Source organism: Bos taurus, chromosome 1, assembly GCF_002263795.3.
Source record: "Bos taurus isolate L1 Dominette 01449 registration number 42190680 breed Hereford chromosome 1, ARS-UCD2.0, whole genome shotgun sequence".
In the NCBI taxonomy this organism is placed as follows: Eukaryota; Metazoa; Chordata; class Mammalia; order Artiodactyla; family Bovidae; genus Bos; species Bos taurus.
This window is the reverse complement of record NC_037328.1, coordinates 5,655,979-5,664,976: the sequence shown is the minus strand read 5'-3', so window position 1 is coordinate 5,664,976 and position 8,998 is coordinate 5,655,979.

Below are 8,998 nucleotides of genomic sequence, written 5' to 3'. Positions count from 1 at the left end.
GCCCCTTGACACATAATAGAGAATCCTAATTATTTACTGAATGATTATGCACACTAAAATAACTACAAATTATGAAGATATATTAATCAAATGATACACTAAAATATTTATTTGGTTGTAAATCTGAAACAGGTTTTTTTTTTAATTTAAATTGATTTTTTTCAATAATTTCAAGAAATCCACAAAATAAAAACAAAGCAAGAGACTGGTTTAATAATTTAAATGATGAAGGGGACAAATATTAAGTAGTCCTGCTACTGTAAACATTTCTTTTAGATTAATTAAGACTAAGGAAAATTAAAGAGCTTTTTTCTCCAATATTCATCCTTTCTTTATGAGCAGCTGAGCTTCTAACATATACAATTTCCTTTTCCCTAAAAAAAAAACTTTTAACATTTCTTGTGGAGGTGGTCTTTTGGCAATGGATTCCCCAGGTTTTGTCTGAGAAAATCTTTATTCTTCTTCACTCACAAGTGAAGGATAATTTTACTGTATAGAAGATTCTTGGTTTGTGGGATTGTTTTGTTTTGTTTTCTTTCAACATTTTAAATATTCCAGTCCACTCTCTTCTTGGCTGTATGATTTCTGATAGCTCTGTATTTCTTTTCCTATTTCCTATATAGATAATGTTCTTATGTTCTTTTTCATCTGTATTTTTTTTCCCCAAGATTTCACATTGTCTTTGTTTTCCTGAAGTTTGAATATGATATGAGTAGGTATAATGCTTGTTTTGTTTTGGCTTAGTTTTTAATCCTGTTTGGTGTTCTCCAAACTTTCTAAATCAGTGATTTGATGTTGTCATTAAATTTGAAAGTTCTTAGTCATTATTGCTTCAATTATTTCTTCTACTTTTTTTTCTTCTTTATTCCAATTACAAATATATTGTTGTTCCGTCACTAAGTCTTGTCCGACTCTTTGCAACCCCGTGGACTGCAGCACACCAGGTCTCCCTGTCCCTGACCATCTCCTGGAGTTCACCCAAGTCCATATCCCTTGAATCAGTGATGCAATTCACCCATCTTATCCTCTGCTGCCCTCTACTCCTTTTGCCTTCAGTCTTTCCCAGCATCAGGGTCTTTTCCAAGGAGCTGGTTCTTCATATCAGGTGGCCAAGGTATTGGAGGTTCAGCTTCAGCCTCAGTCCTTCCAGTGAATATTCAGGGTTGATTGTCCTTGTGTTTTGACATTTCCCCTCAGTTCTTAGATGCTCTGCTCTGTGTCCTACTTTTTTCCCATTTGTTTTCCCTCTTTGCATTTCAGTTTGGGAAGTTTCTATTGATCTATATTCACACTCATTGATTCTTTCTTGGCCATATCTTGTCTACTAATGAGATAATCAGAGGCATTCTTCATTTCTGTTATAATAGTTTTGATTTCTAGTATTTTTATTCTTTCTTCAAATTTCTATTTCTGTGTTAACATTAGCCATTTCTTGTATGTTGTCTATCTTAATTAGATTAAAACTCTGAATCTAATTATCAGAGGTATTTTTAATTTCCTATCTGATGATTCTAATATCTACATCACATCTGAATCTGACTTCGATGCTTATTTGTTCTCTAGAGACCATTTTTTTTAATATCATTTTCCAATGTACCTCATAACTTTGTTGAAAGTCAGATGTGTATAGAATGATAAGAACTGAAGTGAACAGACCCTCAGGGTGAGATTTGCAGCTAATTTGGCTAAGACCTGGGCTATTGTTTGACATTTGCTGTACTGTAGTTCTGGGCTTCCCAAATGGCTCTGTAGATAAAGAATTGACCTGCAGTGCAGGAGACCCAGGAGGCACAGCTTTGATCCTGGGTTGGGAAGATCCCATGGAGAAGGGCGTGGCAACTGACTCCCAGTGTTCTTGCTTGGAGAATTCCATTTGACAGAGGTGCCTGGTAGGCGTAGTTACAGGTATCAAAGCCTTCAGGTTTCTCTAGTATCTTTTTTTTTCGCCCCGTCTTTTTGGCTTTGGGCTGTCTTATGACCTCCTCCTTAGAGAGAAGCTGCACCATGCACCTCTTCCAACTGTGATCCACTGTTATTAAGCTGGAGCCCCATGGGTATGTTGGTGAAGTGTAGGAGAGAAGAAGCTTTCTATAGCCTTATAATTAAATCCCAACCTTTTAGTGGACCAGTGACCCTAAGCTTCTCATTCACAAGTGTTTCTAGTTTCTGAGTCTCTTCTCCACCACTTAGGTTAAATAGGAAAGCTAGTGGATGGCTAGAGAGCGAGAAGTATTCTTTCTTCAGGTTGGATAAGGCTCTAGTGAAGTTCCCCTCCACCCCCTCCAACTCCTTGGAGAATGGGGATTTATAATGGAAGAGGTGGCTTTATGTGTGTTTCACTAGGATTAAGCCTCCCCTTCTCCTGGCATGCCTGTGAGGAAAACTTCTTAGTTCTTTGTCAGGAGAACCTGGTGGGGTTCCTGGAGGTAAAAGTGATGAAGTGTGAGGCATTCTTAAATCTGAGGTTTGCAGGAGGTTCACATCCTCATGCTACTTCACACTCAACCCCAAGGAAGTCCGCAGAATTCTTGAGTTTCTACAAGAGTATGGTTTCACGCAAGCAGTATTTAGGTATGATTCTCTAGACTCACTAGATTCTCTTCCTCCAAATTTTGAGGGGACAGTTTGCCTGCAAATTCAGCTCTCTGATGGTTTCAGGAAAATGCACCAATTTTCAAGTTGTCCAACTTTTTATTGTTTTAGACCAAAGTAGTGATTTCTAATCTCTTTACATGTTGAAGCTGAAAATGAAAGTCCATGCTTTCCTTCAGAGTCACTCCCAGCAGCTTCACCTTCTCCAGTTTCTAGACAATGTAACTAAGAAAAATTATATCTCTGTGGAGAAGAAATAAATACTCTTTATATCGAGGAGTGATTTTTCAGAATTAGGCTTTGAGTAAAGACTCAGATTCCAAAATCTCAGCTCAAAATATCTGAACAATCTGTTAGACTAACCCCGAATGTTTTTCCTTTATGCTTGCTGCTTTAGGGTCTAACCTGGTTGTTATTCAAGTTTAAATGTTTCATTGTCTCTAGTCTATCTTAGGCAAGATAAAGAACAAGATGATTCTGTTTGATTCTGAACTCCAGGGATAATGCTTCATGACTGTTTACAATGGAGTCCCAACATGCTTTCTTGATTAGAGTTCATTAAAGAAGGGCAATATATATTATCTGAGTTCATGGTTTGACAGAAGGTAGGCAGAGTTCTGATAGCCAGCTTGAACAAAACTATATCCACAGGGTTAATCAAAATCAGCAGATCAGATCAGATCAGTTGCTCAGTCGTGTCTGACTCTTTGCAACCCCATGAATCGCAGCACGCCAGGCCTCCCTGTCCATCACCAACTCCCAGAGTTCACCCAGACTCACGTCCATCGAGTCAGTGATGCCATCCAGCCATCTCATCCTCTGTCGTCCCCTTCTCCTCCTGCCCCCAATCCCTCCCAGCATCAGAGTCTTTTCCAATGAGTCAACTCTTCGCATGATGTGGCCAAAGTACTGGAGTTTCAGCTTTAGCATCATTCCTTCCAAAGAAATTCCAGGGCTGATCTCCTTCAGAATGGACTGGTTGGATGTCCTTGCAGTCCAAGGGACTCTCAAGAGTCTTCTCCAACACCACAGTTCAAAAGCATCAATTCTTTGGCACTCAGCCTTCTTCACAGTCCAGCTCTCACATCCATACATGACCACAGGAAAAACCATAGCCATTGGTGCTTATATATTAATAATTAAAAAAAAATAAAGACCTCATTTATCCTCCATTTATTTAAGCCACAGGAAATATACTTGTGAAGCTGCTGCTACTAAGTCACCTCAGTTGTGTCCGACTCTGTGCAACCCCATAGACGGCAGGCCACCAGGCTCCCCTGTCCCTGGGATTCTCCAGGCAAGAACACTGGAGTGGGTTGCCATTTCCTTCTCCAATGTATGAAAGTGAAAGGTAAAGTGAAGTACTGGAGTGAGCTAGAAGTCAGTAAATAACAACTAATAGGTGGCTCAATGGTAAAGAATCTGCCTGCAATACAGGAGATATGGGTTCTATCCCTGGGTTCAGACCCTCGGTTGGGAGGATCCCCTGGAGGAGGAAATGGCAATTCACTCCACTATTCTTGCCTGGAAAATCCCATGGACAGAAGAGCCTGGAAGGACTACACTCCATGGGTCACAAAAGATTTGCACACAACTTCAGTTCAGTTCAATTCAGTCACTCAGTTGTGTCCGACTTTTTGTGACCCATGGACTGCATCACAACAGGACTCCCTGTCCATCACCAACTCCCAGAGTTTACTCAAATTCATGTCGATTGAGTCCATGATGCCATCCAACCATCTCATCCTCTGTTGTCCCCTTCTCCTCCTGCCATCAATCTTTCCAAGCATCAGAGTCTTTTCAAATGAGTCAGCTCTTTGCATCAGGTGGCTGAAGGACTGGAGTTTCAGCTTCATCAGTCCTTCCAATGAACACTCAGGACTGATCTCCTTTAGGATGGACTGGTTGGATCTCCTTGCAGTTCAAGGGACTCTCAAGAGTCTTCTCCAACACCACAGTTCAAAAGCATCAAATCTTCAGTGCTCAGCTTTCTGTATAGTCCAACTCTCACATCCATACATGACCACTGGAAAAACCATAGCTTTGACTAGACGGACCTTTGTTGGCAAAGTAATGTTGTCTAGGTTGGTCATAGCTTTTCTTCCAAGGAGCAAGTGCCTTTTAATTTCATGGCTGCAATCACCATCTGCAGTGATTTTGGACCCCCCAAAAATTAAGTCTGCCAATGTTTCCACTGTTTCCCCATCTATTTGCTATGAAGTGATGGAGCCAGATGCCATGATCTTCATTTTCTGAATGTTGAGCTTTAAGCCAACTTTTTCACTCTCCTCTTTCACTTTCATCAAGAGGTTCTTTAGTTCTTCTTCACTTTCTGCCATAAGGGTGGTATCATCTGCCTATCTGAGGTTATTGATACTTCTCCACTCAATCTTGATTCCAGCTTGTGCTTCCTCCAGCCCAGCATTTCTTATGATGTACTCTGCATATAAGTTAAATAAGCAGGGTGACAATATACAGCCTTGATGTACTCCTTTTCCTATTTGGAACCAGTCTGTTGTTCCATGTCCAGTTCTAACTGTTGCTTCCTGCCCTGCATATAGGTTTCTCCAGAGGCAGGTCAGGTGGTCTGGTATTCCCATCTCTTTCAGACTTTTCCACAGTTGATTGTGATCCACACAGTCAAAGGCTTTGGCATAGTCAATAAAGCAGAAATAGATGTTCTTCTGGAACTCTCTTGCTTTTTTGATGATCCAGCAGATGTTGGCAATTTGATCTCTGGTTCCTCTGCCTTTTCTAAAACCAGCTTGAACATCTGGAAGTTCATGGTTCATATATTGCTGAAGCTTGGCTTGGAGAACTTTGAGCATTACTTTGTTATCGTGTGAGATGAATGCAATTGTGTGGTAGTTTGAGCATTCTTTGGCATTGCCTTTCTTTGGGATTGGAATGAAAACTGACCTTTTCCAGTCCCGTGGCCACTGCTGAGTTTTCTAAATGTGCTGGCATATTGAGTGCAGCACTTTCACAGCATCATCTTTCAGGATTTGAAATAGCTCAACTGGAATTCCATCACCTCCACTAGCTTTGTTTGTAGTGACTAGAGATCTCTTCAAGAAAATTAGAGAAACCAAGGGAACATTTTATGCAAAGATGGGCTAAATAAAGGTCAGAAATTGTATGGACCTAACAGAAGCAGAAGATGTTAAGAAGAGGTGGCAAGAATACACAGAAGAACTGTACAAAAAAGATCTTCACGATCCAGATAATCACAATGGTGTGGTCACTCACCTAGAGCCAGACATCCTGGAATGTGAAGTCAAGTGGACCTTAGGAAGCATCACTACAGACACAACTTAGTGACTAAATAATAAGAGCAACAATATATTGATATGGAATTAATTGGCTAAAGTAAACACATTTTTGAACTATAATCACAATGTAGTTCACTAAAGAAACAAATTTTGAGACAATTTGGAAATAAATCTCAGATTAGTAACTTATAATCTGTACGATCTTGGCTAAATTAGGAACAATTATTACTATCTTACTAGATATTAAGGTAATTAAATTAATTAAATAAGAAAAAGAACCACAACTGGCAACAGAAAATTATCACATGTGGACTAATGTATAGCTATCAGGAGGTCCTGTCTAGTCATGGAATATTGGATATTAAATTTCCCTTAATTTCCAGCTCTTAGAATTGTGAACTATGAGGAGATGAGAAATGAATATTTGTCTTCAGACACACAGAATAAAACTCCAAATGAAAAAAACATATAATATATAGAATTTCTCATTAGTACTATCCTAAATTGAATACTTCTTTCCCTCGATTTCATTACCATCTGATCTAAAACATAATTTGCTGCTACTGCTGCTAAGTCACTTCAGTCGTGTCTGACTCTGTGCGATCCCATAGATGGCAGCCCACTAGGCTCCTCTGTCCCCGGGATTCTCCAGGCAAGAATACTGGAGTGGTTGCCATTTCCTTCTCCAAAAACAGAATTTACTTAAACTCAAATCAACAAAATTTTATGGAGATCTTAGCCATATATTATACTTCCTTCGTAGCTCAGTTGGTAAAGAATCTGCCTACAATGCAGGAGACTGGGTTCAATTCCTGGGTTGGGAAGATCCCCTGGAGAAGGAAACGGCAACCCACTGTAGTATTCTTGCCTGAAGAATCCCTTGGACAGAGGAGCCTGGCAGGCTACTGTCCATGGGCTCATAAGAGTGAGACCCAGCTTAGCGACTAAACCACTAACCATATATTAACCAAAATGAAACTTCAAAGAGCTTCTGGAGAAGAGCTCAGAAATACAAATAAAACAATGAAAAATTAAGCATGACATTGATGGAATAATAGACAAGTGGTGAATAGAACAGAACAAAGAGTTTAGATATTAGCACACCCGTATATAGGTACTTGATTTATGTCCTAAGGGCACTGAACTGTAGTAGGAAATGAATCAAGTTTGGGGGAGATGGGGCTGGATCAAATGGAATTTGACCCTCAGGACATGCACACAAACACACACATACACACACGTCATTTTACACTGAGAGCATATTTAAATGTTGGAGGGAAAGCATTTTTATAAAGTTACCATATAGTTGCTGTTGTTGTTTAGTCACTAAGTTGTGTTCAACTCTTTGCAACCCCATGAACAGTAGTCTGCCAGGTTCCTTTGTCCATGGGTTTTCCCAGGCAAGAATACTGAAGTAGGCTGCCATTTCCTTCTTCAGGGGATCTTCCCAACCCAGGGATCAAACCCACATGCCCTCCTTGGTAGGCATATACTTGACTACTGAACCATGGACAGAGAAGCCTGGCAGGCTGTAGTCCTTGGGGTCACAAAGGGCTGAACAAGACTGAGAGACTGAGCATTGATGTGCACACCTTTTTGAAGCACCACACCCCCCGCCCCGCCCCGCCAACAACAACAACAAAACTATCCACAAACAAAAGATTGATAAATTGAACTAACTGTAAGTAAGGAAACTGTTTCAGTCTAAAGACACAATTAAGCGAAAAGGTAAGCAGTGATATGGGAGAATATATTTAAAAGCAAACAAACAAAAATATGTATATTCAACAAGACTCAATATCTATACTATGCAATGAACTATTCTCATACTAAAAGCAGAAATATCAAATAAAACCATGAGCTAAGGACCTCACTGTCTACCTTGTGCATGCATGTGCACACACACACACACACACACATGCACACACACACAGGCACACAAAGGATATTCAAATGGCCAAGAGAGATTTTAAAATTTTCTCAACCTGATAAGTCATCAGGGAAATTCAAACTAAAACCAATATTTGTTATAACTACATACTTACTAGAATGGCTAAACTTAAAAGAACTAACAATTATAAATATTGATGAGGATGTAAAGCAACTGGAATCCTTATGCTTTTGAGAGAAGAAATCAATATCAGTATAACCACAGGGCATAACTTTGTCATGGTATAAAATAAAGCTGAACAGGTACATTTCATATAATTTGTCAGCTTTACTCCTAAATATATTACCCAATAGAAATACCTCCATTTGTATATCAAAAGGTATGTGCAAGAATAAAAGAGTATTTCATACATTATTTCTAGCAGATCCAAACTGGAAACGACTCTTCTGATCAGCAACGGCAGAAGGCATAAATGCATTTTGATGTTTTAGCATCATGAATATTATACAAGAGGAAAATAAACAGACTACTGGCATGTTTAACGGCATGGAAAAATCACACAAGCACAATCTTTAATAAAAGAAGCTAGAGACAAATGGGTAGATATTATATAATTTCATTTTTAATGTCAAAAACAGGCAAAACTAATATATGGGTTAGAAATAAGAACAAAGGCTATATCTGTAGAGTAATAATCTGTGTATAAATTCATTTGTATGTCTCATTTTGTTAACAGAAGTTCATGTGCCCTATGTAAAGTGAGGACAAACTTACTAAAACATTGGACTTTAGAGCAAAGAAAGATTTGCCACAAGCCAAGAAAGGAGACGTGGTGGCTCATGCCCTAAAATACCTTGAGCTCATCCCACCCAAGGGTTTTGGCAAAGCTTTTTTAAGAGCCAGGTGAGGGAAAAGGGTCCCAGTGTCTGTGATCAGCCTGTGCACAACTGTCTGATGGTGAGATAGCTGGGTGATGTCACAGGGGTTAACATGAGCAGTCCTTAGGAGGCTTGGACTATGTGGTCCTCAAGTAGTCAACATCTTCCACTTGTTGGAGAGGGGAGCTATTTTACATCTGTAAAACAACTCAGGAAATGTGCATCAAATCCTATTATCTAGGTACTTCAGAGAGGAGGTAAGGCAGAGGATATGGGGCAAGGCCTGTTCTGGGAAGACCCCTAGGGTCCTGCTCCATTACAAGTTCAACTAAAATCTCATTAAAATTATTTTAAAATTTACTCCA